General features: G+C 40.4%; 1 protein-coding gene and 1 pseudogene across 2 annotated transcripts in view; both read left to right on the top strand.

The window, feature by feature from the left end:
* Positions 1-18,603, top strand: part of LOC125244061 (stonustoxin subunit alpha-like) — a 1,172,099-nt gene that overhangs the window by 995,435 nt on the left and 158,061 nt on the right. The gene's annotated exons all lie outside the window — the stretch shown is intronic.
* The window catches only part of LOC125245221, a 28,335-nt pseudogene continuing 21,761 nt past the window's right edge, over positions 12,030-18,603 (top strand).

Below are 18,603 nucleotides of genomic sequence, written 5' to 3'. Positions count from 1 at the left end.
TAATTAGAATATCATCAAAAAGTTGATTTATTTCACTAATTCCATTCAAAAAGTGAAACTTGTATATTATATTCATTCATTACACACAGACTGATATATTTCAAATGTTTTTCTTTTAATTTTGATGATTATAACTGACAACTAAGGAAAATCCCAAATCTGCAGTTTATTAATCTTGTCACATTAAAATGTCACATTTGTTATCATGCTGATATCTGGCGAAAACTGCACTCTTCCTGGCATGGAGGTGATCAGTCTGTGACACTGCTGAGGCGTTATTGAAGCCCAGCTTGCTTTCATAGCGGCTTTCAGCTCTTCTGTATTGTTGGGTCTGGTGTCTCTCATCTTCCTCTTGACAATACCCTATAGATTCTCTATGGGTTCAGGTCAGGCGAGTTGGCTGGCCAATCCAGCACAGTAATATTATGACAGGCAAACCAGTTAGTAGCAGATGACATGGCAGCTCAAATCATCACTGACTGTGGAAACTTCACACTGGACTTAAATCAACATGATTTCTGTGTCTCTCCACTCTTCCTCCAGACTCTGGGACCTTGATTTCTGACCTTGAACTGAAATGCAAAATTTACTTTCATATGAAAAGAGGACTTTGGACCTCTGAGCAACAGTCCAGTTCATTTTCTCCTTAGCCCAGGTAAGATGCTTCTGATGTCGTTTTCAGTTCAGAAGTGGTCTGGTACGTGGAATGTGACAGTTGTAGCCCATTTCCTGAAGATGTCTGTGTGTGGTGGCTCTTGATGCACTGACTCCAGCTTCAGTCCACTCCCTTTGAAACTCTCCTGAGTTCTTAAATCGGCTTCACCTGACAATCTTCTCAAGCCTGTGGTCATTCCTTTCACTTGTACACCTTTTCCTACCACACTTTTTCCTTCCAGTCAACTTTCCATGAATATGCTTTGGCACAGCACTCTGCGAACAGCTCTTTCAGCAATGACCCTCTGTGGCTTATCCTCATTGTAGAGCAGTGGTCTCAAACTGCCGGCCCAGAAAATCTCAAAAGTTAAACATAATGCGGTCTGCTAAATAATTTTTATTTTATTATTATTCTCTAGTTGTCTCATACCATATTCCACATGCAAAGAAAAAGTTGTCATTCAAAGGGGCCATTCACAGATATCGCGTCATATATGCGGCCGCGCCGCTTTCTCTTTCTTTTCAAAGCACTTGCACTCCCGTGGCGTCTGTTGTTGCTATGGAACCATGAACTGCACTCTCCATGATAACGAAGTTTCAGCAAAAGAAAAATTGGTCCCACTTTATATTAAGTGGCCTTAACTACTATGTACTTACATCAAAAAATAAGTACAATGTACTTATTGTTTTCATATTGTATTGAAAAACACTTTTGCTGCTATTGAGGTGGGATATGGGTAAGGTTAGGGAAAGCTTTGGTGGTATGGGTAGGTTTAAGGGTAGGGGTAAGGATTAAGGGATGGGTCAACAGTGTAATTATAAATGTAATTACAGAAATTAATTACAGATGTAATTACATGCAGGTGTTTTTAAAATATAAGTACAATGTAAAAACATGTAAGTACATAATAAGTGCATTGTATCAAATGATTAATTTAAATGTAAGTACATAGTAGTTAAGGCCACTTAATATAAAGTGGGATCGAAAAATTGATTTCTAGTGCTTGCATTAGCTCTACTGCTATACATTTATGAAGATGAGAAATAAAAATCTGCCCTGTACAGCTATGATCAGCTGTTTGGCTGTTTGTCCTTATCACATGAAAAGTTGAGATGTTTTCATCTCTCCGCAGCATAAAGCGCACCTGGAAAAACGAGCGCGACGCACCACATACATGTGTATAGCATATTTCATACACAATGGTAATTCAAAGTGCTTTACATAAAGAAGAATCAAATACATAATAAAAATGGAACATATAAGAAATAGAAATAACAGTAAAAACAGATAAGTGTTCAGAAAGTTTTTTTTGTCCATCAGAGCGGATCTAAACGGGTCTATCCATTAGAGCAGATCTAAATTTTAGAAATGAAATTTGAAGTAAATGAGAAATAATGCATTGGTCTAAAGTGAAGCCAGTCACTTACGCAATTTAAACAATATTCTGGGAATTTACTATACTATTGAAACTACCGGTTGAACTGCAGTTATCTCACATAAAGCCCGTACATGACGAATAGAGAAACACTCATCAATCCCACCACTTAGTAACATAGCAGGTGAATTAGCATGCTTGCATCTCTGCTAGCCGATAAGCTAAGTACATGACAAAACAGTGGCTATATCTCGAAGGACATGAAATAACAATAGATCTAATGGAAATAGTAAGAAAATAAAGTTGTTTGGCAAGGTTACTTACAAGTTCAACAACATAAAAGCCACGTCAGAATCGGTTAAAGTCCTTCGCTCTGTTTCAGTTGACGCCATTCCGTAAAAGCTGGTCCAAGGTTGACTCGAGAATGAGCTCTTTCTTGGTGTAGTTGACGTTTTCTCTTCGTAGTATCTTCGGACAATGGTTTCCTCTGTTTTTTTAGTGGCTCCACTATGACTGATGATGACATACATGTCGTTTTGGTATGATCGAAGTGAGATCATACTGTGTGAGGTCGCTATGTGTACACTCACCTAAAAGATTATTAGGAACACCTGTTCAATTTCTCATTAATGCAATTATCTAATCAACCAATCACATGGCAGTTGCTTTAATGCATTTAGGGGTGTGGTCCTGGTCAAGACAATCTCCTGAACTCCAAACTGAATGTGAGAATGGGAAAGAAAGGTGATTTAAGCAATTTTGAGCATGGGATGGTTGTTGGTGCCAGACAGGCCAGTCTGAGTATTTCACAATCTGCTCAGTTACTGGGATTTTCACGCACAACCATTTCTAGGGTTTACAAAGAATGGTGTGAAAAGGGAAAAACATCCAGTATGCGGCAGTCCTGTGGGCGAAAATGTCTTGTTGATGCTAGAGGTCCGAGGAGAATGGGCCGACTGATTCAAGCTGATAGAAGAGCAACTTTGACTGAAATAACCACTCGTTACAACCGAGGTATGCAGCAAAGCATTTGTGAAGCCACAACAGGCACAACCTTGAGGCTGATGGGCTACAACAGCAGAAGACCCCACCGGGTACCACTCATCTCCACTACAAATAGGAAAAAGAGGCTACAATTTGCACGAGCTCACCAAAATTGGACAGTTGAAGACTGGAAAAATGTTGCCTGGTCTGATGAGTCTCGATTTCTGTTGAGACATTCAGATGGTAGAGTCAGAATTTGGCGTAAACAGAATGTGAACATGGATCCATCATGCCTTGTTACCACTGTGCAGGCTGCTGGTGGTGGTGTAATGGTGTGGGGGATGTTTTCTTGGCACACTTTAGGCCCCTTAGTGCCAATTGGGCATCGTTTAAATGCCACGGCCTACCTGAGCATTGTTTCTGACCATGTCCATCCCTTTATGACTACCATGTACCCATCCTCTGATGGCTACTTCCAGCAGGATAACGCACCATGTCACAAAGCTCGAATCATTTCAAATTGGTTTCTTGAACATGACAATGAGTTCACTGTACTAAAATGGCCCCCACAGTCACCAGATCTCAACCCAATAGAGCATCTTTGGGATGTGGTGGAACGGGAGCTTCGTGCCCTGGATGTGCATCCCACAAATCTCCATCAACTGCAAGATACTATCCTATCAATATGGGCCAACATTTCTAAAGAATCAATGCCACGTAGAATTAAGGCAGTTCTGAAGGCGAAAGGGGGTCAAACACAGTATTAGTATGGTGTTCCTTTAGGTGAGTGTATATTGAATTGCCGTAAAGCATTTTGTCACTCTCGTGTGAACGTGAACATGAGGCGAGATTGTATCGGGTCGCCGCAGCTCAACTTCCAAGTGCTGTATTCTGGTGTAGACGTGCCAGAGGGGGTTAGTGGACGCCTCAAACACACCACTACAAGTCAATTAACCATCGTAAGGACTTTGAAAACTATTTATGAAGGTAAAAAAAGTTACTTAGTTCTGCTTTAATGAGCGTTTGAGATCGTTCCTCATTACTGTTCGACACACACAAGCTTTTAGCATGTTTTATGACTGCTTTTATATGTCAGATATTAGGATCTTTCTCACAGAAACTTATTCATGAACATGTTTTTATGTGATAAAATGATCTTTCTCAATGACAGAAAATTTAAGCAGTTTTTTATATCTTGCATTTTATATTTAGTTTGTGTTTTATTTATGGTTACAGTACAAACAAGACAGAATAAAAGCATGTTTGACAACAAAAAATGCTTTATTCATTATGATCTTAACCTGAAAAAGGCAGTACATGTTGTGATTAAGTCATTTTCATTAATAGAAATGAGTTGAATTAAGTTGTTTTGCCAAGAGAATTTTGTCTAGAAGAGTAGACACAAGAGAAGCATTTAGAATTGGCCGGCCATCAGATTTCAAAAATTATTTTTTTTTATATATGTTTCCATAAAGCCCCAAAATCATTCTCAACCCCGAACGTGTATCGTGAATCTGTGTAAATCGTTACACTTTTACCCTCCATAAGCTAGCATGCTTCTGCTAGGGCTACGAGCTCCACCGCTTGAGCTAAAAAAAAAAAAAATTTGATGGCAATGTGCCAGATGTCAATGTTTCGAATTCAGTGGTCACTGCGTAACCAACTTTGTTCAGGCCTGTCTGTGGATCTCTGAACGCAGAGCCATCCACAAACAGGATATGCTCATTGTTTTCGAGCAGTGTGTCCGAAATGTCAGGGCGCGGGGTACATATCTGTTTGAGTGCAGTCAAACAGCAATGATGTTCCTCCCCATCCTCCTCTTTTAGAAAGAGAGTGGCAGGATTCAGCACTGTGCAACACTTGACTGTGATGTTTGGCATATCCAGCAAAATTGTGTGATACCTCAGCCATCGTGCTGTTGACAAATGTGATGTCTTCTGTTTCTGCAAAATCATGGAAACGGCATGCGAAACCATTAATGTCATGTCAGAATACCCCACAAATTCTCTAGAGGCCATCACAGCCTGTTCAGCAGCTGCCACGACCCTCAGACAGTGCGGCAGGCCTGATGCTACTGGATCTAATTTGCCAGAGAAATAACCCACTGGTCGCATTCTGTCTCCATGTAGCTGCAAAAGAACAGAAGACATGAACCCATAATTTTTTTTTTTTTTTTCATAGTAATTATCACCAGTTCGCACCCTTTAATCAGTCCCACATCATACTTGTGCTTTGCCCACAACTCATCAGGCACTTCTGCCAGCGCAGGGTGTATGTCCAAAGCACAAATATTTGTCATACAGTCATTTTCATGTCTGTGTTTGTCAATGGAGGTTAAAATCTGCTTCACCTCATTTCATGCTTGCAATCAGATTTAAAAGCCCTCAATTTCTCACTGTACTCTAAAGTCTCATCAACCTTCTCCTAGTCATCTGTTTCAACACAGTGCTTCACAAACACTCCCATGTCACCTCAGGCCTGTGTTGTTGTTTTTTTTTTTTTTTTTTAATTGATATGTGCGACACACACTCTCCTGCTATCAAATAGAGAGAAAACTGTTTTTCTGATAAGCCTACTGAAATCGCACACATTTTCTCAGTCCAAAACATTTTATCAAGTTTCAAAGTGTCTTCCTCTTGTTCAAACCATTGTTTTTCATAAAATTGATCTCGTTCTGTTGCGACATGTGACGTGCAATGCAAATTGTCAGGCATCATAAAATCATAAAAGCATTCTATTTTTCCCCAATTCACAGATTGTTTTTGCCCACTCAGTTTTGGTTATGTGCCATTTGTAAACCCATTTTTGGTTCTGTTTTCAAATACATTTGCTCACCCACTCTCACTACAATGCCCGAGGGATCTGCAACCATTACCAAATTTAATTTGCACATTAAATCTCGGTCCAGAACGGGTACTGGGCATGTTTTTGAAGTTAAAAAATGCATGCTTCAGCATGTGGCCCCCTTCCGTCTCACACTTTAGTGGCACAGTGAACCGTTCTGTTATATAATATCCTGATACAGACAAAGAACCATGCGTTTTGTTTGTTAGCGCTGGTTGACATGGCAAGTCACATGATCGCAAAACAGATCGGGTCGCCCCTGAGTCTACCAAAAATGAAATCATTGTCCCTTCAACTAGCAGGGGATATTCAGTCATGTTTAAAAATCCCTTACTGCTATACATAATCAGACATTTGTCAAAATCTTCTCTGTTTGTTTCAGAAACACACAAAGAGGTGCAAGCTTCTTTTTTTTTTTTTTTTTCATTGTGGAGAGCATTATCAGTGCATGTGTTCAGGTGTGGGTGCGATTGTGTGTGTGTTTGATATTAGTAAATGTGTACTTCCCTTTGCGGCGGTTTTTGCATCCTTGGCCGTGGTCCACCCGATCTCCTCCTGCTCTCCGCATCCTTTTTCTCAGTCAGCCTTTCGCAGTTCAGGGCAGTTTTTTGCCCAATGTCCGTCCATTTTGCACTTTCTGCATCTCGTGCACTCACGAACAATGTGGTCATCAGCTCCGCACAGATAACAGCCATTTTTATCTGAATTGTGTCCCCATATGTTCCCGCTGAATCTTTGCGGTCTTTGCACGGCTGCCAACTGCAATTCTTTTGTTCTTGACCTTTCCTTCTTTGCCCTCAGCTCATCTTCCACGTGCAAGGCATGTTTCATGATGGTGCTTACTCGTCCTTCAGTCCATTCAATATAGCTGTGTTTCACGGCTTGGGAAATCTCAGGTCTCAGTCCATTCAAAAGACTATTCGCCAAACAACTTTCCCACGTGGTTGGTCTGTCGCCACGATCTGCTGGTTCCTTTAACCCGCTGTGCTTGCAAAACACACTGTAGAGTCGCTCATAATAAACTTGAACGCTCTCACCTGGTTCTTGACGGCAGTGGCTAACTCTGGATGCGCGCTGGAAATGCTCTCCTCACAGTCTCAGTCAGTCCCGTCACAGCTGCTCGATATCCGTCGTTTGAAGCATGATGCCAGTTAACGTGACTTCGTCTGTGATCCACTGCTGGTAATTCTGCGCTGATCTTGTGCCAGTTCATTCCTCCCAGCTTTGCCATCATGATTCTTTTCAGTTCATTTAGCGTCGGGCTGAACTCTTGGCAGAATGTCATCAGTTCGGTGGCGAAATGGTCCCCTGCGTCGTCGGGATTCGGCAGGTGGGCCATCGCCTCTTTCATGTCGGTTAAATTCCAAGGGCGGTATACTAATTCTATTGAATTTGTTCCCATAACTTCCACCATGGGTGCTGTGATGCTCACCCGCTCTTCCTTCGCAGTTCTGTCCCAGTTCTTTGTTTTCTTCGGACTCTGGATCTCAAAATCTTCCTCTTCCTCTTCCTCGTCGCTCTCTGTGAGGGTATCAGGATTCAGATCGAAGTCCCCGTCTGACTCCAGCATTCTGGCTCGTGCATGTGTGTTGGAACGTAAAACATATGATTGCGCACCTTTCTTTCTTTGCTTTGTCTTCCGGATCACTAGTCTCTTTCTCCTTCCGGACAGCAGTGTTTCTTTGCCCCGGAAGCTTTCAGCTGCGTGCGCCCCCTCTGCTGTTGGCTCGGCTGCGCATGCTCCTCCTTCTGTTGACCGTTCAGCTGTGCGTGCTCTCTCTTCTCTTATCTCAGCGGCGCGTGCTCCCCGTCTCTCTGCTGGGGAGCTGGAGTTGGTTTGGCTGGTAGAATTGGTTGGTTCGGTGGAAACGGAGAGCAGTCGAGGTCGGGGTCCACTTTCAGGCCTTGGAGCTCCGCATTGGGATAAATTGTGTAGCTCGGCGGTGTTTCATGTGGAAAAGCACAAGCATAAGATGTGTTAGTAATAGTAATCTCATTCTGTGGAGGCGCAGTCGCCTTTTCTTCATTTTTCTTTTCTTTTTTCAACATTCTTCTTTCCCTATTATCTGCCTCTTCCACCCAGCAATTAATTGTTTTCTCACATTTCCCACATACATGTTTTTTTAGCACAACCCTTCGTTATGTCACTCCCTTCTTCGATCGACAATTTTACCGTTTTCAACCTTGTACTACTAAGAGTTCCTTCTTTTGGGAAATCATGATATTTGATCAACTTTTCTATATCTTGCATGCATCTTTGGCCATATAATTTTCTCATTTGACAAAATACCGGTGTCTCGTATTCAGCTAGCTTGCTTTGGGATTTCCCCATATTGGCAGTCTGATTCTGTGGCTTTTTTGCGCGCGCGCTATTAATCTGTTGGACGTCTCCGTACAGATCTGATCTCTTCACCCAAGATCAGCCGGGCGGACGCTCTCAATAGCGCCCTATTCGGGACCGCACACAACTCAGTCCCCGGACTGCACACAACTCAGTCCCCCTTATTCGCCCACGTGATTTCAGTTTTTTTTTTTTTTTACCTCGTAAAAAACATCAATTCACGCTGCATTTGCCACAGATTCAGACCTCCCCTATGGTTTATCCCTATCAATTCAATTTTCAATTTAACCAAATTCTATAAAAGATTTTCCCCCTGAATTTTCCAAGTTTGTCTCTTACCAGAATCACCCGTTGCCGTCTCAGGTTCGTTTTTCTTTTGATTCCAGTGGTCGTCCTCCTGGACCTACACAGCGTCGGTCCCTCGTCCCTGAATCTAACGGGGTTAGGGCTGACTTGGGTCAGGATTGCAGGTCACCGGTGCTCTCCAGGTCCAGAAGGTCCGTCCAAGGAATCCCACTTCTGACACCAAAATTGTTGCGGCAAAAATTAATTAGCTGACATCACTAGTAAGAGACAAACCTTAAGAGAATTCACTTTATAAAGATTTTATTTCTTGCAAGAAAGAGTCCACAGTCGACACAACCATACAATGTCTGCCCCGAGTGTGAACTAAGGACACAAAGGAGCCCACAAACATTTATACTCCAAATGTCTGAGCAACTCTCCTCAGTACTTTTCCATACAGGTACTTTTCCATACAGGATGTAGGTAACAAACACACACACAAATGGCCCACAAATGGCCTTCCCTTTTGTCTCAGACTATTTTAAATTAAAAGCAAGAAACAAAATGGTCCCCCTTCTGTCTTAGAACTTATTTAAATGATCCGACACCCTTGGTTCGGGAAAGCTCCCGAACGTTCCCATCGTTACCCCCAGACGCTTTGTCTGTTGAGCTCAGAGAGGTGTTTTGCATAGCTGAAACAGATATTGACTTCTGTGTGAACTCAAAAATAAAATATTTTTCTGTGATTAAATTTTCCCCAACAGAGGTTTGACGTCACTATCGCAAATCTGCATCGTTGTGTTTGAAACGCCAATTTTAAATGGATGAGACGGCGGAAATGTGCGATTATAAACGTTTAATGATATATTAAAATAATGGACTACGTTTATGATCAGCTTATGGTGCATTTTCATATGGTGAGGAGCTGTTCCATGAAAAACAAAATATAAATTAAAGGTGCAATATGTAAAACAAAAAAATATCCAAAATATCCAAAAACCACTAGGCCACCATTATATATTTTGTACATTTGAGTACTTACAATATCCAAAATGTTTCCAGCTATTTGTAAATCGTAAGACAATTGCGATTTTAACCAAGGCTCCGGGATGTGTGATGAGTCGCCTGTTAATGGACCCTTTGCTAAGCCCCACCCTCCTTAGTTACTGTTTCTACGCCTGTCAAGCTTTCGCGTCTGGCAAGTCATTTACAGTATACATGCACCGATGTCAGACATTTCCAAGGAGATTAGTCATTTTCGGTGAACAGGTGAAATATCTGAGAGGGGCAAGGCAAAAGTGACTGCAGTATGCATTCGAGGTCCACGACATAATATGCAACCGATTAGAAAATAATTTGATCAAAATTGAAGCTAAAGCTCCCAGCGCAAGCAGCAGCCGCCTCATACGCTGACCATTCAAATGGGGAAGCAGGTTAAGTGAAATTTTTGAAAATAACCTAAGTGGAATAGACACAAGACGTTAGCCTGACCACTTTGCAATGATAACATTCTCCCGCTTATATTTTTAGTGCGCCAGGCTAACGTTACTCCGTCTTGCCTTTAATCATATTATTTCACGTTCAAATATATGTTATGAACAAAGAACCGTCATTATTTCCAAGTAATGATGTGCTGAGTTAGCTAGCTAGCTAAACTACCCGTCAGATTGTCCTACCCGGGCTTACTGCATGTGTGCACATCAATATTACGTCATTGTTGTCATGATAAATAACAAAACATTACTGTATTTGCATTATTGTAAGGGTAGGTTTAGTGTTGGTGTAGGTGTAGACATTAATAAAGCACAATCTGATAAGTAGCATTTTTCGCTATCGATTTATACTTGTTCTAACGATTAATGCTATATCATATTGTGCTATTATTATAAGGGTAGATTTAGGGTTGGGATAGGTGTAGATGTTAATAAACCCATAAACCACGTTAACATCACGCTGGAAGCACAATCTGATAGGTAACGTTAGCATATTTTCAGATTTTGTCCGATTTTGCTAACGTTACCTACTGTTTCAATGGGAGGTAGCAAAATCTGACAGGGTAGCACAAATTGTCAGAACACCGGCATTTCTCCCCTTGGGTTTTAGGTTTTGGGAAGGGAAAAAATTCCACCACCCTGTCCGAACTTTTAGGATACCAGGTATCAGATTTACACAATCCATACGAACAATGCTTTGGCATGTTTCCCTCGCTCGAAAGCTTGACAGACCTCCGCGCCTAGTTACGGCTGATAAACCACGATTGGCCTGTGCCGGTTTTCGGGTTTGGCTTAGCGAAGGGTCAATTGCATCATACCCGTGTTACCCTCGGTTTCCGGTTTTATTTTGTAGAAACCATGGAAACACCAAAGACACTTTAATATATTGCATGTTTTAATAGACAAGGGAATAACTGTTTTGATATATTTATAGACAGAAAACTAATTGTTATATAGCTCAACACATTTAGTCTTATTGTTTAGTTCAAATTTTCTTGATTTTTTGTGAGTGCCATGCTTTACCATTCCTCAGAGAAAAACACTATTTTGTGAAGTAGCTAACATAGCATAATCAGATGCAGCTTTATTTTTAGTAACAGTAATGCAGCATTTTCTCCATCATACAATACGTTTTAAAATTAATTGCATGCCATTTATCAACACAAGCCATCCAGCATTTAATATTATATTGTAAAATTGATCTTACTGCAGTGTGTAACAGTGTCTCACAGCAGCCGCCGAGCGAACGCACAGAGTAACGTTATAACATCATTTTTAACACTCTCAAATGTATCTAATATGATAAACAGATCATAAGAAGGTAAAACTGGTTCAGAGGGTGACTTTTTCACTAGATCATTAACTAATAATTAATAAGTGACTTATAACATCATTATTATAAAGTGCTACCAAAGTATCACTTTTGTGCTCATTCCTCAGTGCTACAGTACAAAAATGTGTTTCCCTACACGCAGGTGGTTTGTTTTGTTGTGATCTACCAGTACAATGGAAAATATGTTCGCATGAGCTCGCATTACAGCGGAGAATTCAAATGTCTCAAAAGTGCTGCTCATGACACTTTAAGAATAGTCTTAAGCTTTGACTTAAGTGTAAAAAAAAAACATTTCTTATGGAAGCTAAAAGCAACTTTTAGTAAAGTCTAAGACTGATTCTTTAGTGCTGACCTAAGTTTTGTGAACTACGCCTGCAAGGGTGAAGTCACAGCAGCACAATACCAATCATTTAATATTACAAAAAAAATAAAAATAATAATTTAAGAAGACACTGAAACGTTTTAGTATTTAAATTTATTTTTAATGTATTTATGTGGAATCTTTTTCTATTTATATGTCTTCTCATTTACAATTGGAGCATTGATGTGTCATAAGTTCCATTCATTTGTAGAGTGGCAGACATTATTCCATTTAAAGTTATAAAAGGTTTATTCAACATTAATTAATTTATTAAAACAAATTACATTATTATTTATTAATTTATTTAGTGTATTTAAAGTTATCAAATTTCTCACTAGGTCAATTACAAAAAGAATTGATTGAGTTTGCATTGTTTTAGCAACTCCATTTCATCATATACACCTGCTTTTGGGCAGGTGTGAATACAACAATCGCTCTCGGTTGCGGACCAAACAACCATACCGAGACCTAGCTAAAGAGGTGATCTCAGTCCGGTTCTCTGCTTGAGAATTTCTGTACAATGTATGGAACAGAACAAGCAGAGACGTGTGAGTATTCACACTGGAAGCGTTTGTACAGCGTCACAGCAGCGGCTCGACACTGCATATAAAGTGAGCATTTCTTTACAAAGACAGCTATAAATTTGTTTTTATAAGTTGGTCATTTGTAAACTTGATAGTCTTGAACGTTTGTTAACATGGGGAGGTGTAGCCTGCTCCCAGTTGTTACGTGCTGTGCTGGATAGATGAGGCGAGTACAGAAATCCACAATGATAAAGGCTTTATTAACAACCAAGGAGCAGATATGCAACATCAACACATAAACCAACAACAAGAACGGACAGGGAGTGCTAGGAGTGAGTCCAACTTAAAGGGAGTGCTGACGAGGAACAACAGGTGCTGGGAATCCGGGGAGATGGCGGGAAGACTGATGAAGGAAGTGCAGACAGGTGTGGAGAACAGGAGAATGCTGGGAACTGGAGTCCGGGAAGGCGTGAATGTAACACCAGTGAATGCACCCATTGGTTAACATGCACATGGAAAAACAATACGTGTCGCTCACGCTTGTGGTGTGAAACTGGCTTTCTGCTCTTGGCCTCTTTGTGTGCAGGTCACTCTTAAAGGAACAAGGTTCTTGCTTTTGCAAAAATAATAAATCTTTGCTATGGAGTGTTCAAGTGAATTGTGTATATAATTTTTGTGGTAATTTCATTTCTCTTTACAATCAATCTAGTAACAACAGTTCTCTTGCAGCAGTAGCATTGTAACCTCTCTTCCACTCATTCACTCATTCTCTCTCTCTCTCTCTCTCTCCCCCTCTGGACTTTATGTGATATTCTTTGGTGGTCTCATCATGTTTATATTTTCTTTTAAAAATCATTGTCCATTACTTTGCAGAATAGCCATGGTAATCTACACAGTAACGGCGCACACTGGGCAGAGGCTTTTGGCGGGCACCAGTTGCCTTATCTACATCCAACTGCATGGTACTGAGGCCAAGAGTGAGGAACACTATCTAAAACAGGGGTTTCAGGGGTTTTGGCAAGGATCGGTAAGTGCACCAAATTAAACTAACAGTAAGGAGTTTCGGTCCAAAAAACATAAGTCAGAATCTTTAGATGGAAGATATTTGAAAAAAATAAAAATTGTATGTAATGATAAATGATGCATTTTTAATGTACCTGAATTTATCTTTTATTTATCTTAACATGTCTTTGCAGGAGCAAACATTTGATATACACTGTAAAGAGTCCCTGGGAGAGCTCATATCTGTCAACCTCTACTCCAAGCCGTTTATGGGTCTTCTTTATGACCAGTGGTTCTGCGATAAGATCTTGGTCAACACGCCCGAAGGTGACAAGATTTTGTTTCCGTGCTACAGCTGGCTTGAATGTCACGAGAGGCTCCCTTTAAGACCTGCTAAAGGTAGGCACTCACGTTTCAGGCCAACACATGTTTCAAGACGTGATATAAGTGTATTATAGTCAACTATATCAAAGGCAGAACTGAGGTCTAACAGAACCAGGGCTGCGTTTCCCAAAAGCATCGTAAGCCTAAGTTGATCGTAGCTCCATTGAAACCAATGGAGCTACGATCAACTTAGGCTTACAATGCTTTTGGGAAAAGCTACCCAGAGCCATACACTGCCCAGAGTCAGTAATCAGCATGATATCATTCAGAACTCGTAAAAGAGCTGACTCAGTACTGTGACAGGATTTAAAACCAGATTTAAATTTTTCAGAGATGGAATTAATAGTCAAGTAAGACTGTAGTTGATTTAGAACCACTTTCTCTAAAATTTTAGAAAAGAAAAGACAAGTTTGAAATAGGACAAAAGTTAGCCGGTAATGTAGGATCCAAGCTAGGTTTTTTAAGATGAGGCTGCTCCGTGGCAAGTTTAAAGTCGCCAGGTACAGTGCCAGTGTAAAGACATTTGTTAATAATAGACAATAAGTCAGGGCCAACAGTCTCAATAATTTGTCGGAGGAAACGTACAGGAATTACATCCTGGGGGCACGTAGTACGTTTCAGGGTAGATTTAATCTCAATCAGGAATATCAGGCAATTTTTATGATGACAGAGGCAACAAAGATGTAATTTGGGAAATCTTATCATTAAAATGTCTTGCAAAATCTTCACAAAGAGAAACCGATGTCTCGGAATACAGATTAACATTTGAGTGAAGAATAGATTCAATAGTGGAAAAAAGGATATTTGTTTTATGGCTATTTTTTTAAAATTAACTCAGAGAGATAACTACACTTTGCAACCTTAGCAGCTTGCTGATAGGCAGAAAGAGAGTCCCTTAAAATTTCATATAAAACTTGGAGTTTGTCTTTTTTCCATTTACGTTCAGCCCTTCAACAGGTCTGTCTGAGAGAACGAGTAAAGTCATTTTGCAAAGGTATTGAATTGTGCTTATGTTTTTTTCACCTTTAGTGGTGCATTGGGATTTAAAATGTTAGAACAGGTAGCATTGAACAGACTCGGATGTTCATCAGCATCCAAGTGACATGTAGAGGAATTCATATACTGATTAGCACTTTAATGTACATACATGGAGGAAAATTTGTCACTTGAATGGCCAGTGATGATACGAGTCCAGCGTGGAAGTGGAGAATGTCTTTGAGTATTCCCATCCAAAGGCATAGAGAACAATATAGGCATATGATCAGACAAGCCCTGCATTATTGATATTAATGTCCAACCTTGATAAACCACGGGGCAAAATCAAGTCCAGGTAGGCCAAACAATTATTAGGCCTTCAATAATATTATAATATGATTTAGGCCTTTTATAATTATTCATATGACCGTAATATCCATATATTGTGAAAAAAAAGCACTGTAAAATAAGTGAATTTAAGTAGTTACTTTACAATACAGTATAGGGAAATTACAATACTTTTGTACCAATTTCTTCACTTGCAAGAGATAAACCTTTGCGCTTTTATTTTGATCAGCAGCAGATCGCATGAGCAAATGTGGGCACTTCTCTTTAAAACATACAGCACAAACAGACTGTATATATACTTAATCACTGTCTTTTGCTGTTTTATAAAGGCACAAAGCCATATCACAGTTTCGATTTTAGTTCGTTGGCAAAAAACAACGTTAAGAGACACTATAGGCTGTGTTTTACATTTTCGGTTCATTATGAAACAGTGGCGGCAGCACCGGGTCATTAATGGGAAACACTGAATAAATGTTTAGCTGACAAATGTGCTAAAGTTGTCATATCAGGTGCTATATCATAATAAAAACCCTTCCACCGGACCGAACGAGAGTCTTAAGGCCTGCCGCTGGTCTGAGTGAGTTACAGGGGAAGTGGCTCTGTACAACTGCGGTGTACGTGAACTCATGTTTAGACGAATGATATTTTGACAGCACTGTTAAGAAACCTCAATCCTGAAAGATTCGGGGCTTTTGGAAAAACATTCAGGGCTCCAGCCACCTTAGCCCACCCCTAGCGCCGCCCATGGTCACACCTAAGGCCTCAGTATTTGGAATTGGTTCCTTTCGTGCATTATGATGACACCAGCCTCTGTGTGTTTTTCCTGGAAGCTCCCCCGAGGCCATTCTCCGGGCAGGCGTGCTCTGGTCTCTACGTTGAGACCTGTCCGGAGAATGGCCTCGGGGGAGCTTCCAGGACTATGTTGAGTGGGTGCTGGTCCACAATGGATCCCCCTTTAGTGAGGAGGAAACCAGTGTGCCAGCCACAGCTACCTATCCCGTGAGAGAATTTCCTGAGCCTGTTCCAGTAGGAGAATTTCCTAAGCCTGTTCCCATGAGAGAATTTCCTGAATCTTTTCCCATGAGAGAATTTCCTGAGCCTTTTCCCGTGAGAGATTTTACTGAATCCGTTCCTGTGAGAGTTTCCTGAATCTGTTCCTGTGAGAGAAATCCCAGAGCCTGTTCCAGCTCTCGAGTCAGCACCAGAGAATGAAGCGCTGCCCATTATGGCCACAGGCATATTTTGTGAGTGGGCTGCACACACGTGGGCTCCAGCCCTTGACTATCATCCAGTGAAAGCCCCAGCCCCTGACTGACGTCGAGTGCAGGTTCCAGTCCCTGTCCAGGGTCCAGAGAGGGCTGCAGTCACCATCCAGAGTCCAGAGAGGGCTCCAGTCCCTATCCAGAGAGTAAACCAGCCACCAGTACACAAGAACATTTTGGGAGGGTGCCATATGTCCCTCGCTATAGTGGACAGGCCAAGGGTCCAGTCCACGGAGGCTGCCCAGCCATGGCCCCCTTAACTGCCTCCACTGCCTAGGCCCCCAGAACGGCCAGCACCGCCATGGCCCCCTGAACTGTCAGTACTGCCCTGGCCTCCTCAACTTCCGGCACCGTCTTCGGCTCCTGTACTGTCGGCGCCACCTTGGTGGGTGCCTGTTCACCTGAAGCCATTTCAGTCTGTTCTTTGTCAGTTCTCCATTGCATTTATATGGTTATGCTGTTCTGTTTTTTGAGTTCTTTGTTAATAAAACCTGTAAAATGCTGCAAATATTTACGATCTCTGCTGCAACCATCATGTGACACACCTCCAATCAGTATGGTTGAATGAACAGATAAACTAGAAATCTGTAAAAAAAAGTAAATGAAAAAATTAAGCCTTATTTTTAAGGGATCCCAGTAAAATTATCTTGCATACTCCTAATTTGTATTTTGAGTAGTGTTTCATTAATTCTTCTATTTTCAGAGGTGAGAGTATCAACTGGTGTGGAAAGTGTAGCGACTGTAGTCTGTGACGATTTATTGTGTATTTGAAGTTGTTCAATTTGATCATATGCAAAATTCAAGCAATTTAATGTCTAGTATCTGCAAGTGCACAGACTCAAGCTGATTCAAATTCTTAGTGATAGATTGTAAGACACTAACCTCCACATCCGTGGTCAACAAATCTTCTGACTCTGTAGCAGTCTTTCTTTTTCTGTTTGGCCAGGTTAGTGTCTTCATTTAGAGAAGTGGTAGATGAAGCGCTTGAAGTAAGAGTCAATGAAATTTTCCAATCTGTCAATATTATCCACTTTAATTTTCTCATTTAAATGCAAACAGAAGAAAAAAAGGAAAAAAAAAAATTCCTTGTGTTTTGTAATTGTTTTTTTGTTTTTTTCAAATGCCGCATGCAGCCAGTTTTAGTCTTGCCTCTATTGTTTGAGTTGCTGTTATTGCATCATCTGTCACCTCCACATTGAAAACTCCACTCTGGTCCACAATTTTTTAAAAGAAAATATCTCCCTTTGCAGTGAACTTTGAGCATTGTAACTTTGCAGACATTGTTTTTTATGTTCTTACAGCAACATTTACACACTAACTAAAGTAAAAAAAAAAAAAAAAATCATAATCAACAACCCCTTTAAAGTATAACTCCTTCACAGGGTCAGGATTAGAGATGACATCTATCATACTGTATTTGTCATTCATATGATTTTTTTAATTTATTTTTTATGTATCGAAGAAGACTGTAACTTATCTATAGGCTAATGCAACCATTAGCCATTTTAGACAAAGCACATTTTTAATCAAATTAAAGTGTCTATGATTAAAAAAAAATCACATGAATGACGTCATCATCATCAAGAAATGATATATACAAAATCCTTTATTTTTTTCTAAAATGTTTGCAAACATTAACAAAACATTTTGATTGTGAATTAATTTTTTCCATTTCAGCTTCACTTGTGTTCCAGGAAACCAACCCAATAGCCCATAAACAAAGGATGAGGCAGCGAGAAGAGCAACAAAATTTATTTAGGTTTGTGGGCAGCACACCAATACAAATTGTGTGTGACAGTGAAGTGTCTGCATTAAATTAAAATTAATTCAGTGAAATGAAATTAATTTCAGTGAAATACAGCTGAATATTCTATTCCCAGGTGGCGCGTGTATGCTGAGGGCACACCCCAAGTTATCGATTATGACACTGCTCTCACTCTGCCAGCTGAAGTCCGATTCTCCTTTACAAAGGAAACAGAGTTTTACTCCAGTGCTGGAGCCCAGTAAGTGACCAAGTCATTTTTTTAACCCTCCTATAGTGTTCATCTATTTGTTACACACTGATCAGTGTTCCTAGGTCTGTTGGACCCAAAATATTGGGTTTTTAGAACAACGCAAAAGAATTTAGGGTCCCACTTTATATTAAGTGGCCTTAACTACTATGTACTTACATCAAAAAATAAGTACAATGTACTTATTGGGTTCGTACTGAATTGCAAAACACTTTTGCTGCTATTGAGGTGGGATACGGGTAAGGTTAGGGAAAGCTTTGGTGGTATGGGTAGGTTTAAGGGTGGGGTAAGGTGTAAGGGATGGGTCAACAGCGTAATTATAAATGTAATTACAGAAATTAATTACAGATGTAATTACATGCAGGTGTTTTTAAAATATAAGTACAATGTAAAAACATGTATGTACACAATAAGTGCATTGTATC

Source organism: Megalobrama amblycephala, linkage group LG1, assembly GCF_018812025.1.
Source record: "Megalobrama amblycephala isolate DHTTF-2021 linkage group LG1, ASM1881202v1, whole genome shotgun sequence".
NCBI classification, from domain to species: domain Eukaryota; kingdom Metazoa; phylum Chordata; class Actinopteri; order Cypriniformes; family Xenocyprididae; genus Megalobrama; species Megalobrama amblycephala.
Note: the sequence above shows the minus strand (reverse complement) of the source record. Positions and strands in the feature narration are given on the sequence as shown.